This window comes from Pristiophorus japonicus, chromosome 15 (genome assembly GCF_044704955.1).
Source record: "Pristiophorus japonicus isolate sPriJap1 chromosome 15, sPriJap1.hap1, whole genome shotgun sequence".
In the NCBI taxonomy this organism is placed as follows: domain Eukaryota; kingdom Metazoa; phylum Chordata; class Chondrichthyes; family Pristiophoridae; genus Pristiophorus; species Pristiophorus japonicus.
The window spans coordinates 178,315,204-178,337,331 of record NC_091991.1 but is presented as its reverse complement, the minus strand read 5'-3'; the positions used below and the strand labels follow the sequence as shown (position 1 = coordinate 178,337,331).

The 22,128-nt window shown below is 47.3% G+C and overlaps 1 protein-coding gene across 13 annotated transcripts in view; it reads left to right on the top strand.

Annotated features, from left to right (window-relative positions):
* The window catches only part of LOC139281277 (tumor necrosis factor receptor superfamily member 13B), a 99,228-nt gene that overhangs the window by 19,116 nt on the left and 57,984 nt on the right, over positions 1-22,128 (top strand). For 5 of the 13 annotated variants that reach the window (XM_070901364.1, XM_070901368.1, XM_070901367.1 and 2 more), the window contains one exon: positions 12,648-12,860. The exons of 6 other annotated variants lie outside the window; for them this stretch is intronic. The gene's annotated coding sequence lies outside the window, so the exon portion shown is untranslated. The remainder of the gene's footprint in view (positions 1-12,647; positions 12,861-22,128) is intronic. 2 more of the 13 variants (XM_070901370.1, XM_070901369.1) reach the window with 1 other exon arrangement.

The following is a 22,128-nucleotide window of genomic DNA, read 5'->3' as shown; positions in this document are numbered from 1 at the left end:
GCAAGTTTGGCCAAAGTTTCTGCACAGTTTCTGCAAAGTAGGTACGGCTGATTTTTTTTAGTTCCCAATTTTGTGATGTCACTGGGGGCGGAACCTGCCGGGTGCGCCACTTTTGGCCATTTAAGTGAGTTTGGCTAAGTACGATTTTTTTCTGAAACGGCGCACTGCACCCTTGTGCAAAACCTTCCCTACACTTAAGGAAATCGGCGAAGAGAAGACGCCATTGTTTTAGCCGAGCTGAAGACACTGGGGTGGGGGGGGCCTTCGGCCCAGGATGACAGCGGAGGCGGGGGGGACCTTCGGCCAGCGATCCTCTGTGCCTCGAGCCCAGTGATCATCGGAGAGGGGGGAAAACAAGTTTGTTGCAGAGCTAACAATAAATAGTGAATATTGCCCCCAGTCTTCATATTATGCTGTGTATTTTATGTGTGTGTGTGTGTGTGTGTGTGTGTGTGTATTTTGTGTGAGTAGTCTCATTTCGTTTGCAATTAAGAAAAAACAATGGGGGCAATCCTAGCAATGCTTTGTATAGGAAGACTGTTTTGCTTCATGGCTATGCAAATAAGACAACAATATCTCAGGAACCAGAGAGTTTGAAGAATGATGGCGAGGAGGCCTTACCCGGATCGAATGTTCAGGGAGAGGCGCTCATACCTGCAGTGAGGCAGACTGCAGTCACAGGCTGCACTTTCGGAAGGAGGTGATCACCGAGATTTGACCAATTGATCAGGGCAGACGTGCAACCTAGAAGCAGGAGGAGGACTGCACTACCCATAAAGGTCAAAGTGACTGCAGCACTAGCCTTCTGTGCCTCCTGCTCGTTCCAGGCTTCAACTGGGGACGTACGCTACATCTCGGAGCATGCGACGCATAGCTGCATTCGACAGGTCACGACTGCATCATCATCGGCAGTCCCTCGAATGAGGATGACTTACTTCCACACCAAAAGGGATGAGTTCATAGATGTTTCAATGAAGGACCCAATATTCCAGGTCCTGAACTCCAGGGGTGGAAGATGCCTGTGCGTAGATTTTTTTAACGTGTGGTGATTGTTGCACATCAGCCACCACACGGGCTTGACAGAGCTAGGTCTTTATCTAGTGGCAAGGGTTAACCAGGACGACTGGAGACCTGCTTTGCTGCACAGACGTAGCACGCACACAAATTGCAATGTGTGTTGTCCTGTGCTGCCCCTGGGCCCTCGGCTCTTCTGGGCCCCATACCCTCATTTACCGCTACGATCTTACCGCTCCTCCGCTGTGCCTGGGCTCTGCCCACGCTCTAACCGGCAACCTGGGCCTTGATTGCCCTAATTGAAAAGTTTAAAGTTTTTAAAGTCATGTCACCCAGTTGCCCACCTCGAAGTCGTCGCACACTTGGGACAACACGCGCTGGAAGCTGTAGTGGCATGCTCCGGTATGCTGTAGTGGTACGCCCGTAGGGACAACTACATTAAGTAACCCAAGACCGCCCAGGCAATGCGTGACAGGGCTGTGGGTTTCTTGAGGATTAATGGCTTCCCCAAGGTGTAGAGTGCGATAGACTGTACCCACATCGCCTTGCGAGCACCTTTGAACGATTCAGCGATTTACAGGAAAGGGTTCCACTCACTAAATGTGCAGCTGGTCTGTGACAACATGCATCACATCATGGCCGTTGATGCCAGATATCCAGGGAGCAGGCATTAGCGCAATATATCTTCCATTTTTCAGCAGCAGCCAGAAGGGCAGAGCTGGCAAATGGGGGACAGGTGTCTCGCCACCTGGGTCATGACATCCCCCCCCGCCCATGCAATACCCGGACAGAAGCCAAGCATCGGTACAACATGTTTCACATAACCACACGCAGCATCATTGAAAGGACAATTGGAATACTAAAGCAGCGTTTCAGATGCCTAGACTGTTCTGGAGACTACCTGCAATACGCCCTGAGATGGTCGGTCAGTTCACTGTCGTGTCCTGCATGCTGCACAACTTAGCGATCATGAGGCAACAGGTGCTGGAAGTTGAAGAGCAACCTCAGGCGGCAGGGCATGAGGAGGACGACGAGCAAGCTGACGAGGAGGAGGAGCAGCAGCAGCAGCAGGAGGAAGCCATGCCACCACCTCAACCCGCAGGACGACAGTGGAGGGGGAGGGGGGCCCTCGTGTACCTATAGTCATTGCAAGGGCCTTACGTCAGCCACTAATCCTTGAACACTTTGCTGCATGAAGGCTGAGCGGCACGTTTGATCATTCACCATGTTGGTTGACTTGCGTTAATTTAAAGAATAATGTTCATGATTCTGGTTTAATTGAAGAAAGAATTATGTTTGTTAAACATTTGTACACTTGTACTTAACTTTAATAACAATATTTTTGTTACAAACTTTAAATTTTTCCATTAAGATCACTTACAAACTTGCTTTTCAAGTTACATGACTTAAAAACTTTAAACTTTTCAATTAAAATCAGTTAAATAACAATAACATAAGAACAACAGTAGCAACAATAACAACAACAGCAAACAAACTTTGGCTGCAGCCATCTCTCCTCCCCCTTATTCTAAGACCGCCCGCTGACGCGCTTGCCCTTGCTGCCTCTACCTTTGGCTGGTGACGCAGGCCTTCTCCAATGGAACCAAGTTGCTTTTTTCGAGCATCTTGTGGACAGCGATGTTCTTGTTGGCGGGTGTGGGCTCTAAGAGACGGCTCTGTGGCGGGCCTGGCTCGGGCCTCCTCCAACTCTTCCTCGGACTGTGGATGCACCGTCACACCACCTGAGGTTGGTCTGGGGTCTGAGTGGGAGTGTCACCAGTTGAATCCATCATTTGCCGCTGGTCAGTGAGAGCCTGGACATGTTCCCTTATTGCAGCAGCTAACTAAGACATTCCCTCCCTAATCTGCCACGACAGCGTATCAGCTACCTCCGACAGTCCCTCCTTAATCTGCCCCGACACCGTATCAGCTACCTCCGACATTCCCTCCTTAATATGTTGCCATTTCTCCCGAGAGTGTCGTTACTTCAGACGACAATCCCGCTATCTCATGACCCACCCCATCCATGCCGTCCAGGAGTGGTTGGGTAAGCTCAATGCTCTCCCCACTCATTGCCATGAGCTGAACCACATCTGTTGGATACTGATAGGTCCTTACTATACAGTATAAATCACACGAGGCCCATGCTTGAGAGAAGGTCAGTCTGTGATCTGTCCTTTGTTCCTTAGCACTCAAGTGATGAAGGTGGGTGGAGTTTCCCCTTTTGTACCTGAAGGCCCAGGTTAAGAGTGTCTCCCACCTAGTGGTCATTGTTCTCTCAGTGTACAACTTAGGTCAGATTATACATGGGTTACAATGCTGGTTGAATACATGACATCACCTCCCCCCCAAAGTCTTATTGGGATCTCTCTGGTGGTTTACGCTCTCTTGTAGAGCGCCTGAGTTGGGGCTCCGGTTGTTGGGCGCTGGCCTGAGTGTCTGCTGTTTACGGTGCCTCAGGCCTATCCAGACTGCCCACAGCGATTGGGCTCTCCTCCCTTTGGTTCCGGTGTTCGGTCACCTGTGGTGGAGTGAACTCTACATCGTGTTCTTCCTATGCTTCTTCTATGGAGTTGCTGAACCTCCTTTTTGTTTGATCCACGTGTTTGCGGCAGATTTGTCCTTTGGTAAGTTTAACTACCAGAATCCTATTTCCCTCTTTGGCAATCACAGTGCCTGCAAGCCATTTGGGCCCTGCAGCGTAGTTGAGGACAAAAACAGGATAATTTACATCAATACATCGCGCCCTCGCATTCCTGTCATGGTAGTCATATTGTGGCTGGCGCCTGCTCTCGACAATTTCTTTCATGGTGGGGTGTATAAGGGATAGTCGGGTTTTGAGCGTCCTTTTCATTAGCAGCTCTGCGGGTGGAACCCCTGTGAGCGAGTGTGGTCGGGATCTATAGGCCAACAGGAGGCATGATAAGCGTCTTTGTAGGGAACCCCCTTGGATTCTGAGCATCCCCTGTTTGATTATCTGCACTGCTCGTTCTGCCTGGCCGTTTGAGGCCGGCTTGAACGGTGCCGTTCTGACATGGTTAATTCCATTGCCTGCCATGAAGTCCTGGAATTCAGTGCTTGTGAAGCATGGGTCATTGTCGCTGACCAAGACGTCCAGTAGACCGTGGGCGGCGAACATTGCCCGTAGACTTTCTACTGTGGCAGAGGATGTGCTTGAATTTAAAATGTCACACTCGATCCATTTGGAGTAGGCGTCTACTACAACCAAAAACATTTTTCCCATGAAAGGACCTGCGTAGTCCACATGGATGCGTGACCAAGGCTTGGCGGGCCATGGCCAGGGGCTAAGGGGGGCTTCCCTGGGCGCATTGCCCAGCTGGGCACACGTGTTGCACCTGCGAACACAAAGTTCCAGATCTGCGTCTATCCCTGGCCACCAAATGTGTGACCTGGCAATTGCCTTCATCATGACAATGCCCGGGTGCTCATTGTGGAGTTCTCTGATGAACACCTCTCTGCCCATCTGGGGCATGACTACGTGGTTTCCCCACAGTAGGCAATCGGCCTGAATCGAGAGTTCATCCCTGCGCCTGTGAAATGGTTTAAATTCCTCAGGGCATGCCCTGTACCCATTCAGGACACATTTCTTGACTAGAGACAATAGCGGGTCTATTTGACCAGACTTTAATTTGACGGGCTGTCACGGGTGAGCCTTCGCTTCCGAAAGCTTCAACAGCCATGACCATCTCAGCAGCATGCTCGGTAGCCCCTTCAGTGGTGGCTAGTGGGAGGCTGCTGAGTGCATCGGCGCAGTTTTCGGTGCCGAATTGTATAGTCATAGGCGGCTAACGTGAGTGCCCACCTCTGTATGCGGGCCAATGCATTTGCATTTATGGCCTTGTTGTCGGCCAAAAGGGACGTTAGGGGTTTGTGATCTGTCTCCAGCTCAAATTTCCTGCCAAACAGGTACTGGTGCATTTTCTTTACAGCATATACACATGCAAGCGCCTCCTTTTCTACCATCCCGTAACCCCTTTCTGCCTGGGACAGACTCCTGGAGGCATAAGCTACCGGCTGTAACTGACCCTTGACATTGACATGCTGCAACACACACCCGACACTATAGGATGACGCATCGCACATTAACACAAGTTTCTTACACGGGTCGTATAGTGTTAACAGAGTGTTGGAACATAACAAATTGCGTACTCTCTTAAAAGCCCTTTCCTGGCTGTCCCCTCAGACCCATTCGCGACCTTTGCATAGGAGCACGTGTAGCGGCTCTAGCAGCGTGCTCAATTTGGGAAGAAAGTTTCCAAAATAGTTCAGGAGCCCTAGGAACGAACGCAGCTCCGTTGTGTTACGGGGTCTGGGTGCTCTCTGGATCGCTTCCGTCTTGGACGCAGTAGGGCTGATCCCGTCTGCTGCTACCCTCATCCCCAGGAATTCTACCTCTGGAGCTAGGAAGACGCACTTCGCCTTTTTCAGTCGCAGACCTACCCGGTCCAGTCTGCGTAGCACCTCCTCCAGGTTGTGGAGGTGTTCTTCAGTATCGTAACCCGTGATGAGGATGTCATCCTGAAAAACCACCGTCCCTGGAATCGACTTGAGGAGGCTTTCCATATTTCGTTGGAAGATCACGGCGGCCGAGCGAATCCCGAACGGACATCTGTTGTACTCAAACAACCCCTTGTGTGTCGTGATGGTGGTCAGCTTCTTCGACTCACTCGCCAGCTCCTGGGTCATGTAAGCTGAGGTCAGGTCCAATTTTGAAAAAAGTTTGCCACCGGATAGCGTCGCAAAGAGGTCCTCCGTTCTCGGTAGCGGGTACTGGTCTTGGAGTGACACCCGATTGATTGTGGCCTTGTAATCACCACATATCCTGACCGACCCATCCGCCTTGAGCACCGGCACGATCGGTCTCGCCCAGTCATTGAATTCGACTGGCGAGATGATGCCTTCCCTCAGCAGGCTGTCCAATTCGCCTTCTATCTTTTCCCGCATCACGTACGGCACCGCTCTGGCCTTGTGGTGTACTGGCCTGGCATCCGGGTTTATGTGAATCACTACCTTGGCCCTCATGAAAGTGCCGATGCCGGGTTGAAATAATGAGCCAAATTTGTCCAGGATCTGTGAGCATGATACTCGCTTCACAGAAGAAATTGCATTGACATCGCCCCATTTCCAGTTCATGACAGCAAGCCAACTCCTCCCCAGTAGTTGTCCCCTGGGACAATCCAGAGTGGCAGTCTGTTCTCCAAATCTTTGTGGGTCACAACTACAGTGGCGCTGCCTAGCACCGGAATGATCTGCTTTGTGAAAGTCCGTAGCTGTTCGTCAATCGGCGATAATTTTGGCCTCCTGGCCTTGGACGCCCACAGCTTTTCGAACTGTTTGATACCCATCAGGGACTGGCTGGCCCCCGTGTCTAGCTCCATTGATACTGGGATGCCATTGAGGAGCACTTTCATCATTATCAATGGCGTCCTGGTGTATGAACTGTATACGTGCTCCACATGAACTCGCTGAACTTCAGCTTCCAGCGATTTCCCCCAGGGTTCATTTCTGCAATTTCTGCAGGTATTTTGCTCATCTCTGCAAACTCCGGCTTAGTGTGTGCCTCCACGTCTCCAACATGAGCTGTTGTTGTAAACAAAAGGTCCCTTGCCAGTCGATCGTCCCTGACTGCCCCTGTGACTGTCCTTGAATGCGCCATTAACAGGTGTTGATGGCCCCATTACTGGCCATATTGTCTCTTGCAATGGTGTGAATCGCCGTTCAACTTGCCATTGTCTCTGTCGAACTCCCCCTCTGGGTTCGACTACATGTTGGGGCATGCCCGATTGCCCTTGTCTGCCTGGAGAACTGTGTGCTGCTTTAACAATGTTGAATTTCTGTCCCAACCATTCCTTAACACAGTACCTCTCATCTGTTCTGCTAGTGGCCATGCTCGCATGGTTTAAATCCCAGTTTCTCATCGCCATTGATAGGTCCTTACTATACAGTATAAATGCACACGAGGCCCATGCTTGAGAGGTCAGTCTGTGACCTGTCCTTTATTCCTTAGCACTCAAGTGATGAAGGTGGGTGGAGCTTCCCCTGTTGTACCTGAAGGTCCAGGTTAGGAGTGTCTCCCACCTAGTGGTCATTGTTCTCACAGTGTACAACTTAGGTCAGATTATACATGGGTTACAATGCTGGTTGAATACATGACAGATACTTTATTTCAGGAGAGCGCTCTCGAGCTCTCCTTCCCCTCCCCATCCTGGGTGTGGCTCGCTGCAACCCACTGGGACCCACAACCTTGGACTGTGGGACACCATTAAATGTCCCCTCACTCATAGAAAGGGGTTGGCACATCCATATGCGGCACCACCTCCTGCAGATGTAGTGAACTTCCTGTGGGAGTTCTGCATTAAAGACTTCATCCTGGTCAGGCTCCTCGGTGAATGATTGTTCCTCTGTGGCAGGGGCTTGTGATTCCTCCGGGATGGGCGCAACGTCTGCAAAATATAACAGAGCAGACAATTGATTAGCAGCAGGGGCGGGGGCAGGGTAGCATGAGTAGGCGCACACAGCGCAGGCTCATTTAAAGGACCACGATGAATGATAGCACATTGCATTAACCGAAGCGTGGCTGACGGAGAATACATCCCATAAACCGAAGCGTGGCTAGCCCACGCAGTAACATTTAGCCAAGCCAGACTGTGGAATTTGCAGGACTTGCCCTCTGGAAGCTTCGGGCCCAGCTTGTGCACAGGTTATTAACCTTCTAGAGCCAGTGCCAATCATACCAGCGATCCTCGCTTCCAGTGGTGTCAGTGGGGGCACATTTGCTGAACCTCCTCCAGTTCCTGTTCGCTCTCTATTGTGCACCACCTTCCTCTGCAAAGATGAAAATATAACTTCTTAAGAGACGGGGTCTGCTGTGGTGGCACACACAGATGGACACATTTACAGTTGTAATTCCAGTGCATAAATGAAAATGTTACTTACAGAAACTATTTGGCCAAGGTCCTGCCACTTTTTGCACTGCCTGCTGGTCTTCGGGGTGGTCACCATTGCCGAGAAATCATCTCCAACTTTGTCCCAATGTTTGTTCATTTCCCTGGGCTTTACTTTAACTGGACCTCTGTTCTGAAGCTCCTGCCATCTGCTCTCAATGATAGAAACCAGGGCCTCAGTTTCATCTGCTTAAAAATATCTGGTCTTTGCCCCATGATCCATATTGCAGCTGCTCCGATTTTTATACTCGAAAGCAGCTCTGAAAGTGCACAACACAACACACCACACCCATCACGTGTAAAACGGGAATTTATTTTTTGGTGGGTGCCTCTTGGCCCGGGATAGCAGTGGCACCGGCACCTAGGGCGGGGGGCCTTTCGGCCCGGGATATCAGCTGCACCGGCTGGACCAGAGGGCCTTTCGGCCCAGGATCGGAGTATCACCGGCTGGAGCAGAGGGCTTTTTGGCCCAGGATAGGAGTGGCACCGGCTGGAGCAGAGGGCTTTTTGGCCCAGGATAGGAGTATCACCAGCTGGAGCAGAGGGCCTTTCGGCCCAGGATAGGAGCGACTTAATTTTCCGTTTCCAGCCCAGCCTTAGCCCTTGGTCAGTTCCAGCCTCAGCCTTTGGTCAGTTTCCGTTCCCAGCTTCAGCCCTTCAGAGCATTCCTCGTTACCCTGGCAACATGAGTTTTTGGCGCAGGCCTGAAGCTCCATCCACAGAGCTTAATGCCAATGTGTGCCACGTCAAATTCAATGTTACAACTGGCGAAACTCAGAACTTTATTTTCTAGCGCAGTCGGGCCACAAAAATAAATCGGACGTACCTCTTCAAATACGCCAAAAATTGCCGGTGTGAAGTCTCTTAAATAAGAACAATAAGAGTAAGGAAGTCTTGCTACAATTGTACAGAGCCTTGGTGAGAACACACCTGAAGCACTGTGCACAGTTTTGGTCTCCTTATCTAAGGAAGGATATACTTGCCTTGGAGGCGGTGCAATGAAGGTTTACTAGATTGATTCCTGCGATGAGAGGGCTGTCTTATGATGAGAGATTGTGTAGACTGGGCCTATACTCTCCGGAGTTTAGAAGAATGAGGGGTGATCTCGTTGAAACACATAAGATTTTGAAGGGGATTGACGGGGTAAATGTTGAGAAGCTGTTTACCACTGGCTGGAGTGTCTAGAACCAGGGGGCACAGTCCAAGGATAAGGGATCGGCCATTTAAGACAGAGATGAGGAGGAATTTCTTCACTCAGAGGGTTGTGAATCTTTTGAATTATCTGCCCCAGAGGGCTGTGGATGCTGAGTCTCTGAGTATATTCAAGGTTGAGGTAGATAGATTTCTGGAGTCTAGGGGAATCAAGGGATATGGAGATCGGGCGGGAAAGTGGAGTTGAGGTCGATGATCAGCCATGATTTTATTGAATGGCGGAGCAGGCTCAAGGGGCCGTATGACCCACTCCTGTTCCTATTTCTTATGTTCTTATAGTCGCTTTAAAAAAGGAAAATTAAAGGTTATCAGCAAGCAAGGGAGTGGGATTAAACTATATAGTTCATGGAGAGACAAGCACTGGCACATATTTGAAGGACCAAATGGTCTGTTTCTGTGTTGTAATCTTCTCTGCTTCTATAATACAATTTCCTTTTGAATATTTATCTCCAGTAGTTTCTCTTGGTACTCTTACTGTTCAACTTTCACTGTCCTGTAAATTCTGAAGCAATATTCTTATTAAGCATATTTGCCAGTCTGGAACTCTCAAGTGCATTGTGCTCTCTTCTTTAAGTGGTCCCACCCTGTTTGACTAACATTAAAAAAAAACATCAGTGTACTGTTTGTAGAGTGTGTTTACACTTGCTGCAATTAAAATCAATAGCAAATTTATTTTATAAGCAGACCCAGCCAGCAGTTGCACCATATGAAACTGCATTCAGCAGCTACTGAACCATCATTATAGGCAGTCCCTCGGAATCAAGGAGGACTTGCTTCCACTCCCAAAGTGAGTTCTTTGATGGCTGAACAGTCCAATACGAGAGCCATAGACTCTGTTACAGATGTGATAGACATTCGTTGAAGGAAGGGGTCGGTGGGGCTGGTTTGGCGTGCACTCCTTCCGCTGCCTGCGCTTGGCCTCTCCATGCTCTTTGCGTCGAGACTCGAAGAGCTCAACGCCCTCCCGGATGGACTTTCTCCACCTCGGGCAGTCTGCGGCCAGGGTCTCCCAGGTGTCAGTGGTGATGTCGCACTTTACCAGCAAGGCTTTGAGGGTGTCCCTATAACATTTCCGCTGTCCTCCTTTGGCTCGTTTACCGTGAAGGCGCTCTGCATAAAGCATTTGCTTAGGGAGTCTCATGTCTGGCATGTGCTATGTGGCCTGCCCAGCGAAGCTGATCGAGTGTGGTCAGTACTTCAATACTGGAGATGTTAGCCTGGTCGAGGACACTGATGTTGGTAGGCCTGTCCTCCCAGCGGATTTGCAGGATAGAGGTTAGGTAGAAGAGTTTAGGGAGGAGATTTCAGAGATTGGGGCCTAGATGGCTGAAGGCATGGCTGTCAGTGGTGGGGTGAAGATGGGGGTGAATGCATAGAAAACAGAGAATACAGGGAGGTTTGTAGAGCTGGAGGAAGTTCCAAGATAGGAAGGGGCAAGGCCAAGAGATATCTGCACTCCTCTAATTCTGCCCTCTTGAGCATCCCTGATTATAATCGCTCCACCATTGGTGGCCGTGACTTCAGCTACCTAGGCACGTGTCTCTGGAATTCCCTCTCTAAATCTCGCTGCCTCTCTTTTAAGACGCCCCTTAAAACCTCCCTTTTTGACCAAACTTTTGGTCATCTGATCTAATTTCTCCTTAAGTGGCTCAGTGTCAAATGTTTGTCTTATAATACTCTTGTGATGCACCTTGGGATGTTTTACCTTAAAGGCGCTATATAAATACCTGTTGTTGTTTAAGGAGACAGCGGATAGTAGAGAAGAGAGGCCAGGAATGAGCAAAGAGCTTAAACAAATTGTTTGGGGAGGAAGGGTCAAGAAAACCTCAATTGAGGATGAATGGAATCTTCTGAGGACACACACAAACCAAGAACGAGTAACAGATTAGACATTCATGATTAAATCGATTAACAATACAATGCAAACACATTTTGTTTTTAAACTGTCCAAAGCCTGTAGGAGGAAAGTTGATGGAAATCAAGGGGAGTAATACAGCAATCTCCAAATAATGTAAAACATTGTACAGTGGCAACTATAAATAAGCATTGATGCAGGAAGCAAACAACTGTAAGCAATTCTTCCAACAATAAATGACATTTCCTAATGTGCATTACATACAAAGAACCATCTGCCTGCAGTTTAGGACCATGGATAGTGAGTGGACACTAAACCCAATGTAATGTATTTGCTTCATGGGTTCATTGATTAAGAATTCATAGCAACACGTTGCTGTTAAGAACTAGTTGGTTTATTAACAAAGGTTTAACAATCACACTACACATTCACTAGGCTCACAACTGCTTATCTCATTGTGGATGACAAAGACCCAACTGACTGGGGTTTTATTGAGTCTTGTGAACATCACGTGACTGGCTAAGCCACTCACAATGCATCAGCTCGACAACTATTTTAAATAGAACTTAAAGTTGAGTGGCTCCTTATTAAAGGGACACTGAAACAGCCAAATTAACAAATAAAACTTTACAGTGAACTTAAACCAATCAAATTAAAATTTGACTGTCGGGGGTGATAATGCACTCCAGTCCCTCCGATGCCCACCTCTTGCGGAAGGCCGGGAGCATACCAGTGGCAACAGCTCTACAAACCTGTGAGCATACTCACAGGTGCATACATTACACCGGGGAGCGGTGGTTGGACAGGAGGAAAGGAAGAATGTCAGCTGGGGACAAAGAGGAGGGGGTTAAGGAGGTTTTTTTTGAAGACAGGGAGAGAAGTATGCTGAAGGAGGGAGCTCCAGATGTTGACAACAAGGCACAGTTTTGTAATTGTTCAGTACCATCAGTGATAACAGCAATTTTTAGCATAGAATTTCTCTCTATGTAAATGGTGCCATTTTGTTATACTTTTGTGAAATAGTTTTACACAATGCACTAGCACCACCAAGTGACACAGAATAGAACTACAACCATAGAATAAAATACTGGTCTCAAAATTACTCAGGAGTTCTGCCGGTCTCCCGCCTTAACTCCAGCAAGAGACGGGCAGAACAAATTTTATGGTTGTCTTTTAAGGAACAGAATCTCCATCTACAAGGCAAATGTGGGCCACCCAGAGGCAGAGATTTCTGGGCACTCCTGCTCTTGAGGTTGGAAGGAGACCTAGCCGTCTCTGGCAGACACACATCGAGAGAATGGAGGCATACCAGAGTCCACAATGGCGTATGTGGGCCTCACCGACAGGGTGGGACGGGTTAGCCTGAACCCTGGAAGAGTGTCAAATTGAAAACAAAATGTTGCTAGATCAGCTCTCTCGAACATGGCCGTGGGAAGGTATGGGTGGGTCCTGGGATTCCCACCCTCCCACGTGTGAGAGAACAACAGAATTTCTGCTGTCCTGGAGCAGGTGGGCACCTGGCATGTACCCAAAGCAGCGGGCACCATCTTGCATCCACAGATTTTTTACCCAGTGTAACTGTACTGCACTTTTTTTGACAGACATGTGTCGGTCGGGATAATGGGTTCCTTGTTGCAGTGGCGCTTGGAAGCACCGCTGGGGAGAGCTGCGCCAGACATATAACGACTCGGATTGTCTTACTGTCCGAGTTTCGGCGCTCACCCGACCAGTACACCGCGCCCAGAAGACCGGCAGGTTAAACGTAGTGGTGCAGCCCTGCCAGCAGCGGTAAGTTGGAAAACCTGAAAAAAAAGGTAAGTTAAAGTTCGTATTTTATTATTTTTTTTGCAGCCATTTGTTAGGTAAGGGGCTTGGTAACGTTGTTTTGAATTTTTTTCTCCGCCCCCCCCCCCTCCCAAGGCCTCTCTTGCAGCACTCCCGGCCCCACACTAAAGTAGGCGAGGATCGCGTTTTTTGCACCTCGAAGAATTGTGCAACGCCTCCCTTTGCGCAGACACCAAGTGCCAAAGGTTAGGCCTTAAATCGGTAACCCAGCGAAAATGGTAATTTTCACATATTGCTTACGTTTTCGCCCAAAAACTGAGAAACGCGAAAATCCAGCCCAGGCTTGATTTTCCGGTCTTCTGCGGCTCCGTGTTTCACCCCGGAGCAATGGCAATGGCGGCAGTGAGGTCTTATGCACCCCGCAGCAATCCTCAGGTCCGGTTTCACGGCGGTGCGGAGCAACACCGCCCGGATGAGCTGCACCCGGTGTGCAATGCCCCTGGTTGCGACACCAGTGCGGGTTTGAGCTCCTGTCCGCCCGGAAATGTGCCCGCAATGACCGCCTGGGAAATCAGGGTAGTCCAACCATCCCGTCGGCAGAGAGGTAGGTAATGGACTCCTAAGGTAAGTGTAATTGTTTTTTCTTTGAATTTTTTTTTAGCGATTTGTATTGTGGTGGTGTGGGCAATGTTTTGGGAATGTTTTTGTGTTTTTCTTTTAGGTTTTTTTTCTCCCCTACCTCCAGACGTCTCTTGGAGCACCCCCGGCCCAGCTCTTTAGCTCGGGAGTTTCCCATCCTTGCACCAAGAGAGGTGCACAACACCTTCCTTAGCGCTATACCCCCTGACGCAGGGCCCAGATGCCCAAATTTAACTACCAAAGCGCAAACTATTCCCAGCTGCTAACTTTCCCGCTCCGCCGCCAGAAACATAAAAGCCTAAAATCCAGCCCATAGTATTTACAGACAGAAATAGGCCCTTCGGTCCAACTGGTCTATGCCGGTGTTTATGCTCCACACAAGCCTCCTCTTACCCTACTTCATCTAACTGTATCAGCATATCGTCTTATTCCTTTCTATTTTATCTAGCTTCCCCTTAAATGCACCTTTACTATTCGCGTCAACTATTCCATGTGATATTGAGTTCCACGTTCTCACCACCCTCTGGGTAAAGAACTTTATCCTGAATTTCATAGTGACTATCTTATATTTACGACCCCCAGTTTTGGACTCCCCACAAGTGAAAATGCCTTCTCTATATCTACTCTATAAAACCCCTTCATAATTTTAAAGACCTCTGTTAGGCCACCCCCTCGGCCTTTTTTTTCCTAGAGGAAGGAGCCTTAGCCTGTTCAGTTTATCTAACACATTTTGAGGTCTGTTGGTGGATTTGACTGCTACCTTCATCTACAGCTTTGACACGTTTGCAAAGTTAACATGTCAATCTCAGAGAGGAGTGGCACATCGGCCACAGTGTAACTTGAAACTTCCCCAACTATTCCCCGTCACTGCCTAAGATTAGCTTTTAGATGACTCGGAAGGTTTTACTGATCACATCCCTCAGCTATGTGGAGGAAGATGATAGATGGTGGACTGGTGTAAATTGAGAGAACCAATCTGGTTGGCTAACCATACACTGCCAGCTTGCACACTGCTGCAGGATGTAGTGCCATTGTATAATTTGCTGAAGCTTATCTGAACTGCAGATAATTTCATTGCCCTTGGGAACTCCCTGAGGTACAATTCAATTTTAGTGAAAACATAAAACAGTTGGTAACGAATCTGCCTCACTATGCCTGATTTTTCTTTCCTTGCATGAAAGGATGTTAAACAAGTTGGAGACAGTGGGTATTCTAGGTAACACTTGGAGTTCAATAAAGAATTGGCTGAAAGAGAGCGGAAGCTTTGGCTACTAATTAAGGGAGAGTTACCAGGCTGGGGAGATGTACTAAGTGGAGTGCCCCAGAGATTGGTGGCCCTAATCTACATACACATATTGTAGGACTTGAAGTTTCTGCGGAAAGATAGCTAGATGGGTTAAACGGCCTATCTCATATGTATTTATTTTTGTGATCATCTGAAACACTTAAAGAAGTGGTCCAGACCAACCCATCATCTGCTGTGCACAAATTTCCTGTGTAGGTACAGCACCTGTTTCTGATATTGTGTGCCTTTCTCCTTTTTATTACAGAATTTTATAAGTTTTGATTTCTGAGGCACTGTGAGTTGAAACCCAGCACATTAGCACAATGCTAACAAGAGCATTATAGCTCTGAAAAACGTTTTATTTTATGTACGTTACCATTTTTGATTAATTACACATGCATCTTGTAAATTATTTTTCTATTGAGCAATGAAACTTTGGTGATTTAAACAATGAAATATTTGTGTCTATAATATTAATGGACAAGCTATTCTCCAAATGTAGAGAATATTAAATGTCAAATATTAATGTCTTATCCAAAACAGAGGAAATTTGTGTTAAGATTTCTCCGAGTGAATTTAAGCACTTCTAAAATGTCATTTGTGGTACAAATGCTACAGTAATTGCCTATGGATTAAAAGGCTGCACACACCAATCTGGAAGAAGCTTTAAAGTCAGTTTTGTTTGTCTCAAGCTAATTTTGCCAGCAGGAAATGCGGCTAAAACTACCACAATGTGAATCATCTCATTTCCTCTCTGAGTGGGGAGGTTGCGATTTATGATTCTATTTATTCACTGAGGCTTCCCCTTTTAGTCTCAAAGCTCCAAATGAGTTTCACACAAACTTTCTGTATGAAAAAGTGGCAAAGAAAGCAAATCCCCCACTCCTTCACTGTCACGTGCTTTGTCTCAATGATTGGACCCCTCATTATCTGATCGAGTCAATATTTTTCACACCATCAAATCATCTTCCCTACGTTAAAATTACTTATTCATGCAAGGGTTCATTTATTAAAAATTAAAGACGAAAGTTTCCAGTAGGGCTGGATTTCCCACTACATCTCCTCCTGGTTTCTCGGCAGTATTGGTCGGTTTGGACAGAAAATCACCCGGTGGAAATTTCCAGAAAATTCCGCTGGTGGTTTCAAAATACCGCCAGGAAGCGGACCACCAGCGTGCACCATCCAAAAACTGCTACCGCCCAAGTTTGGGCTCAGCGGTGACCCGTAGGTAAAATTGAAAAAAACGCCCACGAAAAGCAGCGGGAGCTGGGTGGTAGATAAGTAGCCCTGCAAAAAAAGGTAAGTTAAAGGGTTTTTAATTATTATTTTAAAATTCTTTTACAGCGATTAAATTGAAAAGGGTCCCGAGAATGTTTTCTGATTTTTTTATTTTATGTTTTTTGGAAAAAATATTTTGTGTATTTTACCCCCTCCTGGGCTACATTTTAGTAATTACTGTGCATTTTGAGGAAAAACCGCCCAATCGGCCCAAGATCACGTTTTCCGCTGAGAATTGGGGTGTAAGGACCATTTTTTCTGCTGGGAGGAATGTTTTCCTTTCTTTGTGGAATTTTTCACCCGGGGTAATTTTAAAATCTTAGCGGTATTTTGAGCGGCAATCGGGCACTTGCTGATTTTTTGGAAATTCTAGCCCGAGATATTTAATTGCTTTGAACATTGCTCTGAAACGTTTTCAAACTAAACAGATTTTTGTGCTCTTGGAGGCAATAGAGTTCAGTCAACACATTCCATTTCAGACATCCAGGGAGGACTGTTAACCCCTCAGAACGGGTGGGTTGGGGTCAGGTGGGAAATCAAAATTGATGAAAATTAAAGCATGACCGTAACCTGGCTCCAACACGCCCATTTCAGGATTATCATGTCAGCCTTGGCTCAGTGGGTAGCACACTCGCCTCGAGTCAGAAGGTTGTGGGTTCAAATCCCACTCCAGGGACGTAAGCACATAAATCTAGGCTGACACTCCCAGTGCAGTACTGGGGAGCGCTGCACTGTCGGAAGTGCTGTCTTTTGGATGAGGCCGTTAAACCAAGGCCCCATCTACTCAGGTGGATGGAAAAGATCCCATGGCACTATTTTGAAGAAGAGCAGGGGAGTTATCCCCAGTGTCCTGGCCAATATTTATCCCTCAATCAACATAACAAAAACAGATTGTCTGGACATTATCACATTGCTGTTTGTGGGAGCTTGCTGTGCACGTTTCCCACATTGTAACAGTGACTACACTCCAGAAGTACTTAATTGGCTGTAAAGCGCTTTGAGACGTCCAGTGGTCATGAAAGGCGCTATATAAATGCAAGTCTTTCTTAACGGAGGCACGTTTGGCTGCATGCGAATCACCCGCTATCATTAGGACAGGCATTTCACATGAACATAAGAACATAAGAAATAGGAGCAGGAGTAGACCATATGGCCCCTCGAGCCTGCTCCGCCATTTAATACGATCACGGCTGATACGATCATGGACACAGGTCCACTTCCCTGCCCATTCTCCATCACCCCTTATTCCCTTATCGTTTAAGAAACTCTATTTCTGTCTTAAATTTATTCAATGTCCCAGCTTCCATCGCTCTCTGAGGCAGCGAATTCCACAGATCCACAACCCTCAGAAGAAATTTCTCCTGATCTCAGTTTTAAATGGGCGGCCCATGATTCTAACATTATGCCCTTTAGTTCTAGTCTCCCCCATCAGTGGAAACATCCTCTCTGCATCCATCTTGTCAAGTCCCCTCATAATTTTATACATTTCGATAAGATCACCTCTCATTCGTCTGAATTCCAATGAGTAGAGGCCCAACTTACTCAACCTTTCCTCATAAGCCAACTCCCTCATCTCCGGAACCAACCTAGTGAACCTTCTCTGAACTACCTCCAAAGCAAGTATATCCTTTCGTAAATATAGAAACCAAAACTACACGCAGTATTCCAGGTGTGGCCTCACCAATACCCTGTACAACTGTAGCAAGACTTCCTTGCTTTTATACTCCATCCCCCTTGCAATAAAGACCAAGATTCCATTGGCCTTCCTGATCATAGAAACATAGAAAAGAGGTGCAGGATTAGGCCATTCGGCCCTTCGAGCCTGCACCACCATTCAATAAGATCATGGCTGATCATTCCTTCAGTACCCCTTTCCTGCTTTCTCTCCATACCCCTTGATCCCCCGAACCTTAAGGGCCATATCTAACTCCCTCTTGAATATATCCAATGAACTGGCATCAACAACTCTCTGCAGCAGGGAATTCCACAGGTTAATAACTCTCTGAGTGAAGAAGTTTCTCCTCATCTCAGTCCTAAATGGCCTACCCCTTATTCTAAGACTGTGTCCCCTGGTTCTGGACTTCCCCAACATTGGGAATATTCTTACTGCATCTAACTTGTCCAGTCCCGTCAGAATCTTATATGTTTCTATGAGATCCCCTCTCATCCTTCTAAACTCCAGTGTATAAAGGCCCAGTTGATCCAGTCGTTCCTCATATGTCAGTCCAGCCATCCCGGGAATCAGTCTGGTGAACCTTCGCTGCACTCCCTCAATAGCAAGAACGTCCTTCCTCAGATTAGGAGACCAAAACTGAACACAATATTCCAGGTGAGGCCTCACCAAGGCCCTGTACAACTGCAGTGAGACCTCCCTGCTCCTATACTCAAATCCTCTCGCTATGAAGGCCAACATACCATTTTCCTTCTTCACCGCCTGCTGTACCTGCATGCCAACTTTCAATGACTGATGAACCATGACACCCAGGTCTCATTGCACCTCACCTTTTCCTAATCTGCCGCCATTCAGATAATATTCTGCCTTCGTGTTTTTGCCCCCAAAGTGGATAAGCTCACATTTATCCACATTATACTGCATCAGCCATGCATTTTCCCACTCACCTAACCTGTCCAAGTCACCCTGCAGCCTCTTAACGACCCCCTCACAGCTCACACCGCCACCCAGTTTAGTGTCATCTGCAAACTTGGAGATATTACACTCAATTCCTTCATCTAAATCATTAATGTATATTGTAAAGAGCTGGGGCCCCAGCATTTGAGCCCTGTGGCACACCACTAGTCACTGTCTGTCATTCTGAAAAGGACCCGTTTATTCAGACTCTCTGCTCCCTGTCTTCCAACCAGTTCTCTATCCACGTCAGTACATTACCCCCAATACCATGTGCTTTGATTTTGCACACCAATCTCTTGAGTGGGACCTTGTCAAAAGCCTTTTGAAAGTCCAAATACACCACATTCACTGGTTCTCCCCTGTCCACTCTACTAGTTACATCCTCAAAAAATTCCAGAAGATTTGTCAAGCATGATTTCCCTTTCTTAAATTCATGCTGACTTGGACCGATCCTGTCACTGTTTTACAAATGCGCTGTTATTTCATCCTTAATAATTGATTCCAACATTTTCCCAACTACTGATGTCAGGCTAACTGGTCTATAATGACCCATTTTCTTTCTCCCTTTTTAAAAAGTGGTGTTACATTAGCTATCCTCCAGTCCATAGGAACTGATCCAGAGTCGATACACTGTTGGAAAATGATCACCGATGCATCTACTATTTCTAGGGCCACTTCCATAAGTACTCTGGGATGCAGACTATCAGGCCCCGGGGATTCAATCCCACCAATTTCCCTAACACAATTTCCCGCCTAATAAGGATATCCTTCAGTTCCTCCTGCTCACTGGACACTCGGTCTCCTAGTACTTCCGGAAGGTTATTTGTGTCTTCCTTTGTGAAGACAGAACCAAAGTATTTGTTCAATTGGTCTGCCATTCCTTTGTTCTCCATTATAAATTCATCTGCTCCTGACTGCAAGGGACCTATGTTTGTCTTCACTAATCTTTTTCACTTCACATATCTATAGAAGCTTTTGCAGTCAGTTTTTATGTTCCCGGCAGGCTTCCTCTCGTACTCTATTTTCCCCCTCTTAATTAAACCCTTTGTCCTCCTCTGCTGAATTCTAAATTTCTCTCAGTCCTCAGGTTTGCTGCTTTTTCTGGCCAATTTATATGCCTCTTCCTTGGATTTAACACTATCCTTAATTTCCCTTGTTAGCCACAGTTGAGCCACCTTCCCCGCTTTATTTTTGCACCAGACAGGGATGTACAATTGTTGAAGTTCATCCATGTGATCCTTAAATGTTTGCCATTGCCTATCCACCATCAACCCTTTAAGTAGCATTTGCAGTCTATTCTAGCCAATTCACGTCTCATGCCATCAAAATTACCTTTCCTTAAGTTTAGAACCCTAGTCTCTGAATTAAATATGTCACTCTCCATCTTAATAAAGAATTCTACCATATTATGGTCACTCTTCCCCAAGGGGCCTCGCACAACAAGATTGCTAATTAGTCCTTTCTCATTACACATCACCCAGTCTAGGATGGCCAGCTCTCTAGTTGGTTCTTCGACATATTGGTCTAGAAAACTATCCTTAATACAATCCAGGAAATCCTCCTCCACCGCATTGCTACCAGTTTAGTTAGCCCAATCAATATGTAGATTAAAGTCACCCATGATAACTGCTGTACCTTTATTGCACGCATCCCTTATTTCTTGTTTGATGCTGTCCCAACCTCACTACTATTGTTTGGTGGTCTGTACACAACTCCCACTAGCGTTTTCTGCCCTTTGGTATTCCATAGCTCCACCCATACCGATTACACATCATCCAAGCTAATGTCCTTCCTTACTATTGCATTAATTTCCTCTTTAACCAGCAATGCCACCCCGCCTCCTTTTCCTTTCTGTATATCCTTCCTAAATGTTGAATACCCCTGGATGTTGAGTTCCCAGCCTTGGTCACCCTGGAGCCATGCCTCCGTGATGCCAATTATATTATAACCGTTAACTGCTATCTGCGCAGTTAATTCGTCCACTTTATTCCGAATACGCCTCGCAATGAGGCACAGAGCCTTCAGGCTTGTCTTTCTAACACACTTTGTCCCTTTAGAATTTTGCTGTAATGTGGCCCTTTTTGCCTTAGGTTTCTCTGCCCTCCACTTTTACTTTTCTTCTTTCTAGCTTTTTCTTCTACCCCATTCTATTTCCCTCTGTCTCCCTGCATAGGTTCTTCTCCCCAACAGCACTAGCAAACACTCCCCCTAGGACATTGGTTCCGGACCTGCCCAGGTGCAGATCGTCCGGTTTGTACTGGTCCCACCTCCCCCAGAACCGGTTCCAATGTCCCAGGAATTTGAATCCCTCCTTTCTGCACCACTCCTCAAGCCACGTATTCATCTGAGCTATCCTGCGATTCCTACTCTGACTAGCACGTGGCACTGGTAGCAATCCTGAGATTACTACTTTTGAGGTCCTACTTTTTAATTTAGCTCCTAGCTCCCTAAATTCGTCCCGTTTTTTACCTATATCTTTGGTACCTATATGTACCACGACAACTGGCTGTTTACCCTCCCTTTTCAAAATGTCCTGCACCCGCTCCGAGACATCCTTGACCCTTGCACCAGGGAGGCAACATACCATCCTGGAGTCTCGGTTGCGGCCGCAGAAACACCTATCTATTCCCCTTACAATAGAATCCCCTACCACTATTGCTCTCCCACTCTTTTTCCTGCCCTCCTGTGCAGCAGAGCCATCCATGGTGCCATGAACTTGGCTGCTGCTGCTCTCCCCGATGAATCATCCCCCTCAACAGTACCCAAAGCGGTGTATCTGTTTTGCAGGGGGATGACCGCAGGAGACCCCCTGCACTACCTTCCTTGCACTGCTCTTCCTGTTGGTCACCCATTCCCTATCTGGCTGTGTATCCTTTACCTGCGGTAAGACCAACTCACTAAACGTGCTTTTCACCTCATTCTCAGCATCGTGGATGCTCCAGAGCAAATCCACCCGCAGCTCCAGTGCAGCAATGCGGTCTGTCAGGAGCTGCAGGCGGATGCAGTTCCTGCACATGTAGTCGTCAGGGACACTGGAAGTGTCCCTGACTTCCCACATATTACAGGAGGAGCATAACACGTGTCCCGAGCTCTCCTGCCATGACTTAACCCTTAGATTAACTTAATTTGGCAACAATGCTAAAAGATTACTTACTGATAAAGAAAAGAAAAAGAAATCTACTCACCAATCACCAGCCAATCACTTACCCCCTTGGCTGTGACGTCACCTTTCGATTTCTTTCTACTTTTTTGCCTTCTCTCCCTGTTGCAGCTGCACCGGCTGGTCTTTATAGGCCTCCCAACGTTGCTCCTCGATCTCCCGCCTCTCCGACTGCTTCACAAACTCCTCGCTGGCCTTTATAGGCCTCCCGACATTGCTCCTCGATCTCCCGCCTCTCTGACTCTTGCTGTATCTGTATACTAACCTTTTGTGTTTCATGCACAGGTACCCCCAGGTACCACTGTA